This window comes from Prionailurus viverrinus, chromosome E1 (genome assembly GCF_022837055.1).
Source record: "Prionailurus viverrinus isolate Anna chromosome E1, UM_Priviv_1.0, whole genome shotgun sequence".
NCBI lineage: Eukaryota > Metazoa > Chordata > Mammalia > Carnivora > Felidae > Prionailurus > Prionailurus viverrinus.
Genome location: NC_062574.1, coordinates 14775816 through 14791365, shown reverse-complemented (window position 1 = coordinate 14791365; position 15550 = coordinate 14775816).

Below are 15550 nucleotides of genomic sequence, written 5' to 3'. Positions count from 1 at the left end.
AGGATTGCCTAAATAGATTCTGGCCCGCAGTTCTTGGAATTCTCTTGGATATGGTTTACCTCGAAAGGCTGTTCATGTTCTATTTCTCTTCGCTCAAGATCAATGTTTATTTTGCGTACACCATGACATCAGCGTTAAGCAATTAGGGAAAATCTAATCATTTGCCTTCATTTTAAATGGTTCTTGGATTCCCTCCAGTATCACTGTGAGAGACAAAAAAAATAAATAAAAGGATAATAATCTGATTTCTGTCCATATTTTCAGTGTTTTATGCTTTCCATTAAAGCCTTGCTAATCTCTAGTGTGCTATTCTTTTTTGAACTGCAGGGTCAAAATTTCCCCTTCCCCTGCTTTTTTTTTTTTTTTTTTTTTTTTTTTTTTTTTTTTTTTTTTTCCTGAGTGGCCTGTCTTGGAAAAGTATAAATAATATTGATCGTGGTATTTAATACACTAATGAAACCCGTGGTTATTGACTACATAATTAATATACTGTCTAAAAGTGAAGTTTGGCAGCCCAGTGTATAAAGGTTTATATTGACTTGTGTTTCTTTGGCAATATGCCTTCTAAGGTTTTATTTATAGACAATGAAACAGGTTGTTGAGTCTCCTTTCCTTTTCACTTGTTAGAAGGCCACTGCTCCCCTAGTCAATTGATTGTTTCCTTATCTCAGAGAGGATTTCTCTCCCCCACCCCACCCCCCACCACCTTTTTATGTGGTTTGTTAGCTCTTAGTCTTATAATCCTCTCTTTATTGGTGGAGTTCTGGTTTTTATTAAACACTTTTGGAAATAATCAGCTTTTCTCAAAAAGGTTAGAGTATAGATGTTTTATTTTCATTGAGAAAACCTCAACTAAGTATATTTGTTATTAAGCTGAGAAGTGTTGTTAATGTCTGTTGAAAAGGAAAGGAATGGGGACTCTTTGGACCATTATCTCTTATGTAAGTAATCTGTGTTTGTTAGAGAAAAATAACTTATAGATAAGAAAAAACAAAATTACCCATAATCCCACAAGTCAGCAGTAGCCACTTGTAGAACTGATTTTTCTATGCATATGTGCATAGAAATGTGGTTTTAATTGAAATAGGATTACACTGTGCATACTATTCTGTAACGCTTTCCTGCTAGCATGATAGGATGGACATCTTTGCTATTTCAATAAAAATAGATCTGCATAATTTTAACTGGTATTTGGCTATGTGGAAGTATAAATTTATTGAGCCAATTCACTTGCTGGATGCTTATACTTTCCAATTATTTTTAAACTTTATTTTTGTTAAGATATGATTGGCATAGGAGCGCCTGGGTGGCTCAGTCGGTTAAGCGGCCAACTTCGGCTCAGATCATGATCTCGCGGTTCATGGATTTGAGCCCCGCATCCCCGTGTCGGGCTCTGTGCTGACAGCCCGGAGCCTGGAGCCCGCTTTGGATTCTGCCGTCTCCCTCTCTCTCTGCCCCTCCCCTGCGTGTGCTCTGCCTCTCTCTAAAATAAATAAATATTTTAAAAAAATTTTTTTAAAGATATGACTGGCATATAACGTGTTCATCTTAGAGTTACATATACTTCCTAATTGCTATCATAAACTTAGCTTTTGATGGGCAGGAACATTTATCCTTTGTGGCACTATGAAAATGTATGCCTTCTTGTTGTGTTAGCTTTCCTGATGGCTTTCTCCGTGTCTTATTCCAATGATAACTCCTCTAACCGTGTGTACCATCAAAGACTGGCAGGTAATTTGAGCAAGCCCTAGAATCCTCTGGAGCAAAAGCAGGTAGATTAATGTAGGGACTGGAAGGGAAAGGAAGGCTCCGAAGCCACAGGCGGCTCTACCCTCCCTCCACGGGTGGCGGCTGTGAAGAGGCCCCAGATCCTCCAGTGTTCTGCCAGTGTGGCAGAAATGGCTGCTTGAGAACACATTTGACTTGCTCCGTAAATCAGTATATATCAATGATTCTTCACCCACAGCTATTAGTTAATGATTTTTAAATCTTTTAATTATATTTGTGACGACGGCTTTGTTGTTAAGGAGAGTATGTAGCACTTGTCTTCACTGATTGCCTTATAAGTGATTTGAAATCAAGACACCTTGTCCCCAGGAACCCTGGTCTGTCTGGAGCAAGGCTTGGGGCTAAGTAATATCACAAGTCAAATTAAAATTCAGTAAGTGGAGGGGTGTCCGGCTGGCTCAGTCGGTAGAGCATGTGACTCTTGATTTCCGGGCAGTGAGTTCAAGCCCCACATCGGGCATAGAGATTACTTAAGGGAATAAAAATAATTTTTTTCAGTAAATGGAGAGATCACTGGAGACTGGAGTCTTCAGGAAGGACTTCACAAAGAATTGGGTGATTTCAGACTCACAGATCGTAGCCTTCTAGATCAGGGGCTGTCCAATCTACGTGGAGGAGCACGTGTCGCACCTGGCAGTGGTGGTTCTGTGTGACGGCAGATGAAGCATGTAGATGCCACGAAAGGTAGCTGGCCTCGGAGTTCCTTCTGTGAATAATGTTTGACCCGTGGCGGTGGAAGGGACTAATGTTTCCTATTGCCGGCTCCCTAACTCTTGCATCTGACCTGTCAGAGTTTGTGATTTGCCAGTGAACTCGTGGGTGTACTTGAGACTTTGAACCAACCAACGGGCCATTTTCACAGCCTTTCAGCTTTGCGAGGCTCTTGATGACTATCCCCTTGCACCCCCCTGCTTCTTAGCTGTTGATAAACCTCAAGAGGTATAATCTTCAAGAAAACAGTTTTCTTTTTTTCCAGCCTTGACTGTAGACCACATGAGAAACTTAATCCCACCTGCCTTGTGAGAAGTATTTATATCCTATTCAAAAGTTATCATGTAAACTTTTAATAATTGTGAGCCATTCTTATAAAACCATACCTGCTCCCTAGTGTATTACCCAGTTGGTAATTGGAAGTTTGTGCTGTCATTAAAAATGACAGCTTCCTCAGATAACATTCTTGGTGCTTGTAAAATGCAGATAACTCAGCCTATATTTATCTTGTGTGGGGGGCAGCTTCCTTTCCATGGTTAGGTAACCTGGGGCTGGTGCCTGGGAGAGCAGGGGAGCTCGCCGCAGGGAGCGAGCTCGTGAATGCCCTGCCCCGAGACGAGTCAGAACAACCAGGACTTTTCAAAAATAAGCCCCAATTGGACTCTCCTCTTTCCTCTCACAGTTGACACTGCTGTTCATGTCGAAGTTTATTTATATCTTCAGTCAGCCATGGTGCAGAGGTCATTTCTATTGGCCTAAAATTTTAGAGGCTTATATGTTTGCCTGGGAAAGCTGATCTCCCCAGCACTTAGGCTTGAAATGCAAAGCCTGTCTTCTGCAGGAGGCTTGCCGTCTCCATAGCATCCCTTCTCCCACCACCACCATTTCCTTCTCCACTATTTATTTAAAATTTGAACAGCTTTAGAAGGTGCATCCCTGTAAATGAGCTCTCCTCCTGTAATGGGTCCTCTCCAGGCAGCAGACCTTCCATAAAGGAGCCACTAATTAAGCAGAAAACGGTTTGTCTTGCTTAGCCACGTTCCCTGAATCTAGCAGTCAGTTTAGAAGATGGCAACATCCTTCTTTATAGCTATGATTTTTAAGAATACTTTTCTGTCTCTCCGCCAGTGGTTAGGGTCTGTGTGTGCGTGTGTGTCCTTGTTCCTGTCTTGCTCTCCATTTTTGAGAGGAAGATCCGTTTCTGTGGACCCTCATTTTTAGGAAAATCCTTATTAAAGTTACTCTTTCAGGATCAAACTCACGCCGAGCCTTCCTGGTTGGAGAGTGGTGCTGTGGGGATGTGCGTCGATTTGCAGTGGAGGCACGCGCAGGCTTTCAGGGAAGATGCCTGTCAGTCAGATGGGCCTCGGGTGTTGAGAGGCCTGCACGGCTCTCCCCTCAGTCCGAGGGGGAATTGAAGGTGTTAGCAGGCTTACCCGGCCGCACCGCTCACGGCCTGGTGTGCATGCCGCACATGCCTCCTAATAGAACCTTCGGCTTCTGGAGCCAAGTCTCATTTTGTGTGTGTGATTAAATTGCGGGTGGCTAGGAAAAGCAGAGCCCTCTTAATTAGAGAGCGACATTCTCGCATAGTAGTTGTGCTCCGTTCGTGGCATAATTGTCACAGCAAATTACCAGTTAGGTTAAATATTGAGCTGGTAGTTCTCAGAGCTTCAATTATTTCCTCCACCCCGCCCTCCCCGCCCCCTCCTACCCTCACCATCACCTGCTATCCTGCACTTCTAACTTGATCTTCTGCCAAGTGGTAGCTTTTAAGTGAGGCTTAGAGAAGATACACTTTACAGCGGGAGCAATAAATCTGGCTTTGGGCAAGTTGTAGGATGCCGAGAACATCTGAATGAGGGGTGCAATTTTTGCTTGGTGTGCGGGGGGTATGCTGGGTCATCTTACAGGTCTTCTGACTCCAGCTATAAAACCACTAGGTGAGTCGGTATGTCCAGCATGGGTGTCTCTAATGTGAAAACCCTACATCTGAGATGCCACAAGAAATGCAAAGGAAATGGAAGAGCTGGTCCATTTTAATTTTAATTAAATTTTAAATTTCTAAATTTTAATCCATGACGGGAAACCCCACAAAATGGAAGCACGCTTTTTATAAACAAGCAAAATCACACAGAGCAGACTGGGTACACGGTGTTGGAGAGGAGGAAACGGAATCTGGTAGAGGCAGTCACAAAACTTCTGAGTTGTCATTGTAAAGGTGCCAAGAATGGCCCGGCAGGGAGAAAGCAGAGGGACTCTTCAGGGTGGAGGAATGGCACACGGCACAGGCACGGGAGTAGGAGAACGTGAACCTGGCGTGGGTGATCCCCAGGAAATTAGTTTGGTTCCAGGGGTAGACTTTGGTCGAGAAATAAAAAAGGAGATGGCCGGAACATCAGGAGCGCAGCCTGGACCTCGATTTTCTTGGAGCTTAATGCTTAAGCCCTTTGGAATGCAGGTTTCAGCGAGTGTCCTTTGTCTTTAATTGCCCTTTGAGTTGCTCCGAGAGCCCGTGTTCTGGCAAGCCAGGTACAAGGGAAGATTGCTCTGGTGCAGCCTGTCTGCTTAGCCAACTAAAGAGCTGAAGAAATCCTGCAGGGGCTGTTATTGGAGTGTTGTGCACTCCATTCCTCACAGGCTTCATGCTGGGCTGCTCATTTTCTCTGGACAAAGATAGACTGGCTCCCTCTCTTGTTGATGGAATGAAAATTCTCTCTTGCGTTATGGCTCATGTGATAACTTTGGTGGCGGTGCTGTGGGGATAATGAAGAGTCTCTTAATGGCTCTAGTTAAACCTGGTAATATCGCTCTATCAACCTTCAGCCGGCTGTGGGAATCTAACCCAGATTCGTATTCCTAAACGTCTAAAACCTGCCACTGGCATCTTCAGAGTGCTAATAAGGAGCTGGCCGGCTCTCGGCTGTTTCCTGGAGCATATGTGGAAGGCAGTGCTCATTTCCTGACTCTAGAATGGTGCGTCTTCCAGTTCCAGCTCCCCAGCCCAAGGTCAGTCTCCTCGGATAAACTTGGGAAGTCCAAGTCATTTCGGCTACAGCCTCCCCCTTGGCCGTCTCTTGCTGCTGGCATGCTGGTTTAACGCCCCCAGTGGAAGAGCTACTCCTTTTATTCTGGAAAATGGGGAAATGAATTTGCTTCAGGACCTGCCTAGGTCTAACGAGTCCAGTCTGTAAGCAGGCCTTGCTCCGTGTCTGAGGCGTGTGTGCACATGTATGGTGTGCGTGTGCACGTGCGTGTGGCACGTGAGCGTGGGTGCCCTTGGCTACAAGAAGATGTGCGCAGCAATGGCTGCTGTTCCTTCACGCTGGCCCACTTCAGCCCTGCTCTCAAGAGAGCTGGTGGATGTGGCCCCCTTAAAACCCTTTTCCTAACTGAAAATGTCTCCTAGTCACCCCCAAATGGAGAAGTAGGCAGGTCACTGTCAAGGCAACTTTTTGGTGTACATTAGGCAAGTGGAAGCCACATGCTGAGGCAGAGGCAGGGGAAAAGGGGAGGGACTAGGAGAAAAAAAGGCATAGGTGGGAAAGAGGTTATTGTTAACCCAAATTAAATAACGGGAATGACAATTAGGAACAGCAACGAGGGCAATGATTGGGCAGCCGGAACTACACAAGACCATGACTAATGGCTCTCCTGGGAAACGGGGCTCAACCTCCTCTCCTGGAAGTCCGGGAAGAGGTCTCTCCGCCAACCAGGGGCGGAAGGCAGGGCCTGCCACTGCCTGATTTAGCCTGGAAGTTGAAATCGCTGGAGCGGTTTATAGAAACACCGGAGTGAGCTGTGGCGCACAATCAGGACGCAGGATCCAGAGATGATAGCATAAATGTTTCAAATGTGCTCAGGGTAATTAGTTTTGAATTACCATGTGCATATTTTAAACATTTAAATGATCATCCAGGTTTTCGAAAACAGTTTCACGCCAATTCGCGTCGCTCCCCCTCCCCCCACCCCGGGAAGGCAGCCGGGCGGCCGCGCTCGAGATGGAGCCTGGCGGAGCATAGCTCTGCGGCTTGGGCGCCCAGAGAGGGGCGGCGGGGGCGCGCTAAAGCCTTGGATAAAGGGGGATTAGGCTGCAGCCCCAGGTCCTGGCTCAGCCAGCTTGCCCAGGACTTTCCTTCATCCGCGCCAATGTTGTCTGTGCCAGTTTTTCAAAAACGATTTGTTCAGCCTTTAAGTTTTCCATTGTGCATGAAAAGGCAATTCCATTTGGGGTGTGTGTGTGTGTGTGTGTGTGTGTGTGTGTGTTTCTTTGGTTTGGGGTTTTTTTTCTTTCTTTCTTTCTTTCTTTTATTTTATGAAGCTGGACAGTGGGGAGACTTGAAAGATGACTAGCCAGGTAAGAACCACGTGTGGTATTTTAAACGGGTGAACGTGTTCCCCAGTCATTCAGGGCAAACTCCCTTCCCGCAACTTCAGTCTCCCTGAGGTTTGGCCCGGAATGTAAACAGCAATTTCTAAAATCCCCAAGTCAGTAGAGGGTGGAAAAGGCAAAGGTTTTCATGCCACAGCCCTGGAGCCTCCCTCCTCCTACAAGTCATTGTTAAAGGGGGCGCCCTCCGGCACCTTACAGAGGTTCCTTCGAGGCTCTTCGGGCTCTGGGAGTTTAAAGCGAACTCTTTAACTTTATGAACCTGAATGTAGAGTAATGGCTTGGAAAAGCTGCCCCGCATCCTTTCTTTCCTGTCAAATGTTGTTTCTCCAGCAGGGGGAGCTGGGAGAATAGAAACTCTGAGCCAGTGCCTAGGACCTTTGAGTGGGAGCTATCTCTGCTGAGATCCTGATTGAATGAAAATTGTTCATTATGCAAACTGTCTGGTTCAACACACAGAGGCAGCCCCCAGGCACAAACCCCAAGTAGTTGCTTTTTCTCTCCCCAGATTAAAACATATGAATTGCTTTGATGTAATCTTATAACAAAGCCTAATAGAAATTTTATTTCTTCTGAAGTTGCCTGTCATTTCTTATTGCCCCCCTTCCTCTGTCCTATTAATACCCTTACAGTCAGGAATCTGCAGCTGAGTTTAGATTGTGTTTGAGGATGAGAGCAGTGTGCTTTTCTCGGTATGGCCCAGGTTATTTAAATACAGTTACGCCGCTTGCAATATGTTTAATCTCTTGGTCCCCCACCCCCCACCCCACACACTGCTATTTATCATTGTAATGGAACGCTACAGAATATCACATTATGCAATGTGTTTAAATTGATAAATTGTATTAGAAAAATATTGGATAGGATGTTTTAATGGTAAGTGGGTTTTTGTAGAAATATTTTCTCATTATTAGATTGGCTGCTTGCAGGGTAGAAATTGTAAAGATTTGGGAATAAGCTATATTTATGACCTATTCGGCTAATTAAAATTAAAGCATAATTTTAGCATGAAGTTCCTGCAAGACTTTGCAGAGAGGGTGGAGGAAGAAACTTGCCCAAATCCAGTTACTTTTAAATGTCAGTTGCCATAACAACTTCACATGAGCCATATTTTTACTTGAAAATTCCTTTTAGGATTCGGTTGCTATAATAATTTGCCTCAGCTCTTTTTAGGAGGCATATTTCCCTCTTTTCCTTTTGTGATCATTTCAAGGCTTTCATTACTATAACAAAAATGACCATGCAAACCTCAACTCTTCCTTTTTGCACGCACCAGGGTAGAGTGGCCCCCCCCAAATAGAAGTGTGGGCTATGGGGAGTTCTTCTGCAGGGAAGACTCTCTCGGGTCACCAGGGGAAGGGGCCGAGTTCTAGGGGTCCATTGCTGCGGGAGCCAGTGCCCTTCTTGGTGGAAATTATTAAGCCAACAGAATTTTTTAAGTGTGGCTGTTCACCTTTTCTGTGTCTTTAGGTTTTGCATACGGCAAAGACCAGTCTGACCCTCTCAAGGAAGGATGGTTCCGCTCACATATTCTGAAGGCCTACCGGCTGCCATCAACTGGTTCGGTGAAAATACTGGCATTTGATGACTAAGTGAGGCAATCCCTGAAGTATTTTCTTAGAAGCAAAGTGGTAGCAGAGTCAAGTTCAGTGCCCTTTCTTTCGCTGTTCGGCTGTTAACCTTAATTCATTAGACAGTATGACCTCAGAGAAGCACCTGCATCTAAGATCTCTTCTGGCCACAGACACATCAGAGGGGACTAATTGCTGCCAGCCTTGGAGCTCTGTCTGGAGCCTTCCAGATACGTCTGGAGCAGGCGTTGTCATTGTCGAGGGCAAGCTCACGGTCCCAAGGAAAAGGTCTCATAAGTGGGCAGAACATTTAATTTCCAAAGACTCCTGGTTCCACCTCCTTGAAGGAGCACGGCCGTTGTGTTCACCTCCCTTGGCCCCAGCGGAAGCTGTAGTCAGGTCTCTGACCTGACCTGCCACAGCTTTAGCGGCCACGGCCCCTCTTCCTGGGTCTTGCCTCGGACCTTCTGTTCCCTCTCCCATCTCTTCCTACACCCACTCATTGGTGGGATCTCCACCTGTCACATCTTTCCTAGGACTCTGAAGCTTGCAAAGGGACGGTGGAATTCCTGCAAAGAGGGGCGCAGAGAAAGAGGCGCCTTGGTTACAAGCCTGCCTTGCCCCGAGATTCCCTGTTGGGCAGACTCCTGGTGTCCCTACCTTGGCAGTGAGGGCAACATCTGCCCCTGTTCCCGCCTCATAGGGTGGAAGTGATGATCAAATGCGATGGTTTGTGGGAAAGAGAAAGCATAAAACATTCCATAAAGATACAACAATAATTGGTTAAGTGGCCGACTCTTGATTTCGTTTCAGGTCAGGTCTCTCTCTCTCTCTCTCTGTCTCAAAATAAACATTAAAGAATTTTTAAAAGGCACAACAATAATTATTATTATATTTTCTCCTCTGGGTGATCCAGACTTTGGAGGTAGGGAGCACCTACTCTAGAAAAATCAGCTGGGCTGGCAACATGACTGCTCTTTTCAAACCTCGGTGATGTGCCTCTGCGAGATAACTTTGGTGAAGGTTTGCACCTGTTTGGGGATGTTCAACATTTTGATTGTTCTGTACACGTCCGCTGAAATGTAATACTTGACATTTCTCCGGCGCTGGTTGTGCCTTTTTTTTTTTTTTTTTTTTAAACCAAGGGTAACTGAACTGTATGTTCAGGGAAATTGAAATAAAACATTATTGTTTGGTTTAGATGTGCAACTGAAATTTCTGCTTCACTTTAACCCTCCTCTGAGGTCTTTAGTCCTTTCCCCACTCTCCAGCCCCCAGGCATAGGACTGTCCCTTCACGTGTGAGGACAGGTGGCATGGCAGGTGCTGGGGACACAACATGTGGTCAGACGGATCTGGGTTCAAATCCCACATCTTCTACCTACCGGACCTCAGAATTCATTCCCTTGCCTACAAGACAAGGTTGAGAACAATGCGTGCCTTTCAGGCCTGTTGTGACAAGTAGAAATAATATACATAAAGCCCCTAGCATATAGGGGACTAAATTCAAAGCCTGCAGGGCTAGTTGCTCCCCAGGCTTGTGGAAGCACTGCAATTCCTCCGCTCGGTCTGGCCCCGCTGCCGGCGCCCTGTGACCTCTGGGGGGATATTTTCATCCCCTCAGCTGATGAGAATGAGGCAGCTTCTAAGAGCCCAGTGGTGACCTTCATGTCTAGAGTTCCTGAAGGCAAATCTGGGACACTGGGTGTGGATGGCATCACGGGTAGGTCAGCCTTGACTCAACCAAAGGAAAGCGTTTTCTCGGGGCCCCTGGGTGGCTCAGTCGGTTGAGCGTCCGACTTCGGCTCAGGTCACGATCTCACAGTCTGTGAGTTCGAGCCCCACGTCAGGCTCTGTGCTGACAGCTCAGAGCCTGGAGCCTGTTTCCAATCCTGTGTCTCCCTCTCTCTCTGCCCCTCCCCCAGTCTCACTTTGTCTCACTCTGTCTCTCAAAAATAAATAAATATTTTTTAAAAATTAAAAAAAAAAAAAAGAAAGTGTTTTCTCATTATTAGAGCCGACCAATTACATAATAGGTCACTCTAGAATATAATGAACTTCCATCCCTTTTCCACTAAGAGACGGCTGTTAAACATTTGCAGAGCCCCTGTAGGAGAGGAGCCCAGTGCTTGGCCCTTGCAACTCAAGGCTTCGGGCCATGGACCGACAGCGAGCAGGGACATCCTGGCTACAGCGTTTGGCCCAGCACTCCCCTTCTGGTCCCCTGGGATGCCTTGTGGGCACAAAGCTCTGCCATGGTCTGCCATCGTAGAAACTGCCTCACAAGGTTTTCGGGGCCAAGTGGCACTCTGAGACAGGAAATGGTTTTGAGAAGAGAGGCCTGGCTTTGAGGAGAGGCTCGGTATCCCTGTGGCTTTGTTACAGAGCCCAAATTGCAGGCATCTCAAGGGTAGGCAGAGGGTCCAGTGGGAGGTGGCCTAGTCCTCGAGAGATGGCTTTGTCCTGGGAGTTCTCCAGATGGCGTTGGCTGTCATGGTGGGTTGAATGACAGCTCCCCAAAAGATATGTCTAAAGGAAACTGCGAAGGTGACCTCATTGGAAAAAGGGTCTTGGGGCTCCCGGGTGGCTCAGTCGGTTAAACATCAGACTCTTGATTTTGGCTCAGGTCGTGATCTCGAAGTTTGTGACTTCAAGCCCCGCATCGGGCTCTGCACTGACAGTGAGGAGCCTCCTTGGGATTCTGTCTCCCTCTCTCTCTCTCTGCTCCTCCCCTGCTCGGGCACACACTCTCTCTCTCAAAATAAAATAAAAAATTAAGAAAAAAAAATGTCTTTTCCAACATAATATGTTAGGGGTCTCTAGGTGACATCTTCCTGTGTATATGGGTGGACCTGAAATCTAATGACATTTGTCCTCAGAAGAGGAGAGAAGGCCGACAGAGAAGGGGATATGAAGACAGAGCAGAGATTGTAGCTACAATCTGTATGTGTCTACAAGCCAAGGAGCACCGAGGACAGCTGGCCGCCACCAGAAACAGAGAGAGGCACGGAACAGATCTCCCTCAGAGCCTCAGGAAGGAAACAACCTTACTGACACCTGGATTTCAGACTTCTGGCCTCCAGACCGGACAGAATAAATTGCTGTTGTCTGTAGCCAGCCAGTTTGTGTCGTTTGCCCCACAGCCCTAGGAAACTAATGGCTGTTGTTCTGCCATCTTGAATTCTCTCACGCCCTTTCGGCTGGGTCAGTGAGTGGCGCAGTGGGGCCCCTCATTTCCATTGTATTCTGGGACCAGCTGTGATCCCTTGTTCCTGGGGCTGTTCAGTTAGTCTCCTCAGCTCAGTGCTCCCTCTTCTCTGTCCCCAAATACTTCCTGGTATCCGCTTTCTTCCACACCAGGTACAATGCTGTTGTATTGTTAATGGCTGGGGTTTTATTGCTTAATGATGTCTGAGCCACAGCATGAGGGAACACGGGGACATTAGCACAAGGCCTGTGCCCCATGCAAAAAAGGCACATCCCCAACCAGAAGAACATTTTTGAAAATCACCTAAAAAAATAAAAAAGTGGCACCGAGCACGCAATAAACAGCTTTCAGCCACAGTCTGCCAGCCACAAATTTAATCTGTTTTGACCTGGACACAGCTGTTTCCCTCTCTTTTCTTCGGCGTCTTCTTGTGAACTGGCAGCGGCCAAGTGCCCATTGTCATTGGCAGTGAGTTTCCATGTGGAAAGACACTTTAATGAGAGAGTTGGCACCACGTCGTCCTATGCCTTGGTGGGTATTGTTCTCTCAGCAAAGTTTTTAGCTAACGAGTTTGGGGTTTTTGATCTCGAAAACACTAGGGACATAAGCTGGAAGGCCCGGCAGTGACATTCCTTTGGAGACTAACAGAGCCAACACTGTTTTCCAGGAGCTGCAGATCCGCCCGCCAGGGGTCTGGAGGCAGCCCCGCAGCAGGGGTGGGGACGCTGGGCTCTCCCCTCCCACCCACCGCAGCCCCCACCCTTGCTCCTGCTTTCTCCTGGAGAGAGCACCAGAACCCCTGGGTGTGCTTCTCTGAGCTATGGTGGCCCATCCTGCTTCGGCAGAAGACGCGTTTCTTCTATGTGCAGCCCGGGATTAGCATGGAAATAGAGACATCATTCTTTAGGGGACCTCTGTTGACATCTCCTTCACACATCAGTATTGGGGAATCAGTCCCTGGGCTGTGCTCTGAGGAGAAAGGATACATTCATCCTGTCTCCTGGCAGGTGGTACCCAAGGAGCTCCTGCATTGGACCCTGTCGCTACAGAATGTCAAACATTCTGGTTGTTGCGGATTCTCCCAGCCAGGCTCCGATGTCTGAGGAGTAGCGGCCTTTCTCATTCTCGGGACTAATATGAACCTTTCAAACCTTTTGCTCTTTTTTTTTTTTTTTCTTCCCTTTTAATATTCTTTTCTGTCTGTGTGAAAGCACCAAGCACTGAATGCTGCTAAAAATGAAGGGAGCTGTCAAAAAGTCAGAAAGGAAGGGAAAAATCAAAGTCACCCCCAGCCGCAATGGCTGAAAGGTGCGTCGTGACCTGTCCCCACCACTCTGCGGGACGGAGTGCCTGTGCCAGCCCAAATGCCACCGATCCACGGCCCTGTGTGGTGGTGAGGAGTGTGGGCACCAGGGTACTCCCCAAATAATGCAACATTTAAACTGCTTCCATGTCCCTTTCACACACCTCTGCTTCACTTCTTAATTATTGGCAGCGTTTGACTTCCAAGGAGGCCTCTTTGGCCCCTGGAACCCATTACCCCCACCCCCCCAGCCCCGACCCTGTGCACGTGCTGTGGCCTCACACAGAGGGGTGACACATTTTGTGGCAACAGATTGTGATTTGGGGGCAAGGGTTGTGATCCCCAGGGCGGGAGAGATGCTGGGAGAGAGGCAGTCTCCTGCCCTGGACAGAAGCATCTTTAATGGAGTCCTCAGCCGTGGCAGAGGGAGGGGCGCTGGAGGGAGAGGCAGGAAACTGCGGCACGAAGTGTAAATATGATGATTGTTGTCTCTTTCACGGGAAGTAAATAAATCAACCCGATGTAGATTCGAGAGGTGGCTGGTGATGCTGTGTACTTACACAGCGTCTCGAGCCTGGCCTCTTCAGGGCCCTTCAGACGTTGATTCATTACGCCGTCCAGCGCCCATGGTGGGAGAGTTATTATCCTTTCTCTAAAGCGAGGGGCCAAGAGAGGCTAAGAGGCGGTGAGTGGGGAGTGGAAGACGGCAGTCCCAGCCGCACATCGCGTGTCTCCGCCACTAGATCATGCTCCACTTAGAAGCAAGTAATTGTCAGGTAACCTATTTTTCGGGGGCTAATTTCAGCATATGAGGACTTTGTCTCCTCCGTATATTTCTTTGCCTGAAAAATGTATGAGTTTATGGAGAGGGAAAGGACGATGCTAACCATGCGCCAAGCTTGTCTGGGAAAGGAGGGTTCAAGAGAGAGAGAGCAGGAGGATCTGACCCCCCACCCCCACCCCGCCAACCGTCAGCCCCCAGCCCCGCGTGGATGAACACTTGAAAGGGGAAATGCATTGTATAGGCGGAATCCTGAGGCTTATGGCCTGGGGTTTCGTGAAAATACGGATCCGAAATTGTTTTCTCATTAGGAATATGTTGACCAAGTGTCGTGAGGAAGGGCTGAGCCGGGGAGAGGTAGCCAGATGCTTCGGCCTGGCCCGTGGGTTCTGCTCAGCAGCCCTGCTGAGGCAGTGGGACAGCAGCAGCTGGGGTTTGCAAATGGGTGGGAAGTGCCTGAGTCTTTGTCATCCCAGGCCTGGAGTTCGACCGACCGACCGACCGACCAACCCCGACCGTAGCTTGGGAAAGCCAGGAAGTGAGGAGAGGAGGAGATTCGGACACAGGAGGGGCGGCGCGTGGGAATAATTCTCTGCAGCTCTGTTGCCTGTACTGGACCGTCCAGGACTCTCGGCAGCCCCCTAGCTCTCCTGGGTGCCCGGGAACAGGAGGTGAGAGCAGACGGGTTGCGGGTGGAGCTCCGTCATGTGCGTTACCAAGGAGCAGTTGAACAGAGGAAACTGCCTGCCACGTCCCCGAAGGCCAACGTCCTCCAGCGCCAGCAAGTGTGCAGCCAGCACCAAGTGCCACGCGTCAGGGTGGCTGTGGCTCAGCGCCTCACCGATGGCATGGCAGATGGGTGCAAACCAGCACCCCCAGGCGCCCGAAGGAAGACACACCTGGGCACGCCCGCCGGGGCATCACTTCCACCCCTTGTGTGTCCATGAAGGGGAGAGGAAGCTGTTGCAAGCCTCGCCCCTGCTTACTTAGCCCAAAGCAGCGGGGCCCAGACTGATCCCGGCTATATCGGGCAGGCCCTGTGGGGACGTAATGGTACGCGTTTAGCGCGGTGGCGGGTACTCGCCACCATTATAGCTATCTGACGTGCACCCGCTCCCGCTCCCCTCTTCCACTCCTTCCCATCTTCGCTCTCTCGTTTTTTCCTCGCGCTCGCCTCTCTGCTGAATTCTGCATTGACATCAGCACTTCCAAAAACAACAACAAAGGAAAGTAGGTCACTGGCAGTTCCAGGTCGGAGCTGCGCCCTGGTGTCAGCTGAGTCAGGGGTGTGCCCGTCTCATGGACCGAAGAGGGACGCCCCAAACTGTGCCGGCGGCCTTGCAGGTGGAGTTGGTCCCCACCCTGTGTTCTTAGGTGGAAGGGTAGGTATGTGCACGGGTAGTGTGTGTTGGCACACCTGCTCCACGAGTGGAGCAAGGCTGGGGTTCCTGTACTCAGGGCAACACTCTACTCTGTCCTGGTCCCGGTGTTGGCATTTAAGGGACCCGGGGTACGCACACCTGGTCTTGTGAGCGGGAGGCCAGCCTGCAGATAGCCAGGTTTATTTCCATGCATGTATGTGCACAGGCCCGGCAGCTCTGCCTTCTCTGACCTGTTCCTCGGGGGCTTCACATGTAATATTTCCTCTGCTCTCTATGGTCACGGAGCTCCCAGTTCTACTTGAAAGATTACCCAACACGCTAATTGGGACTCCTGCTGTGATTAAAAGGAAATTTCAGATTAGAGCCACCATGCCATAGAGCTCAGGAAGAAAACAGCTCTTTATAAACCCAGCAGGA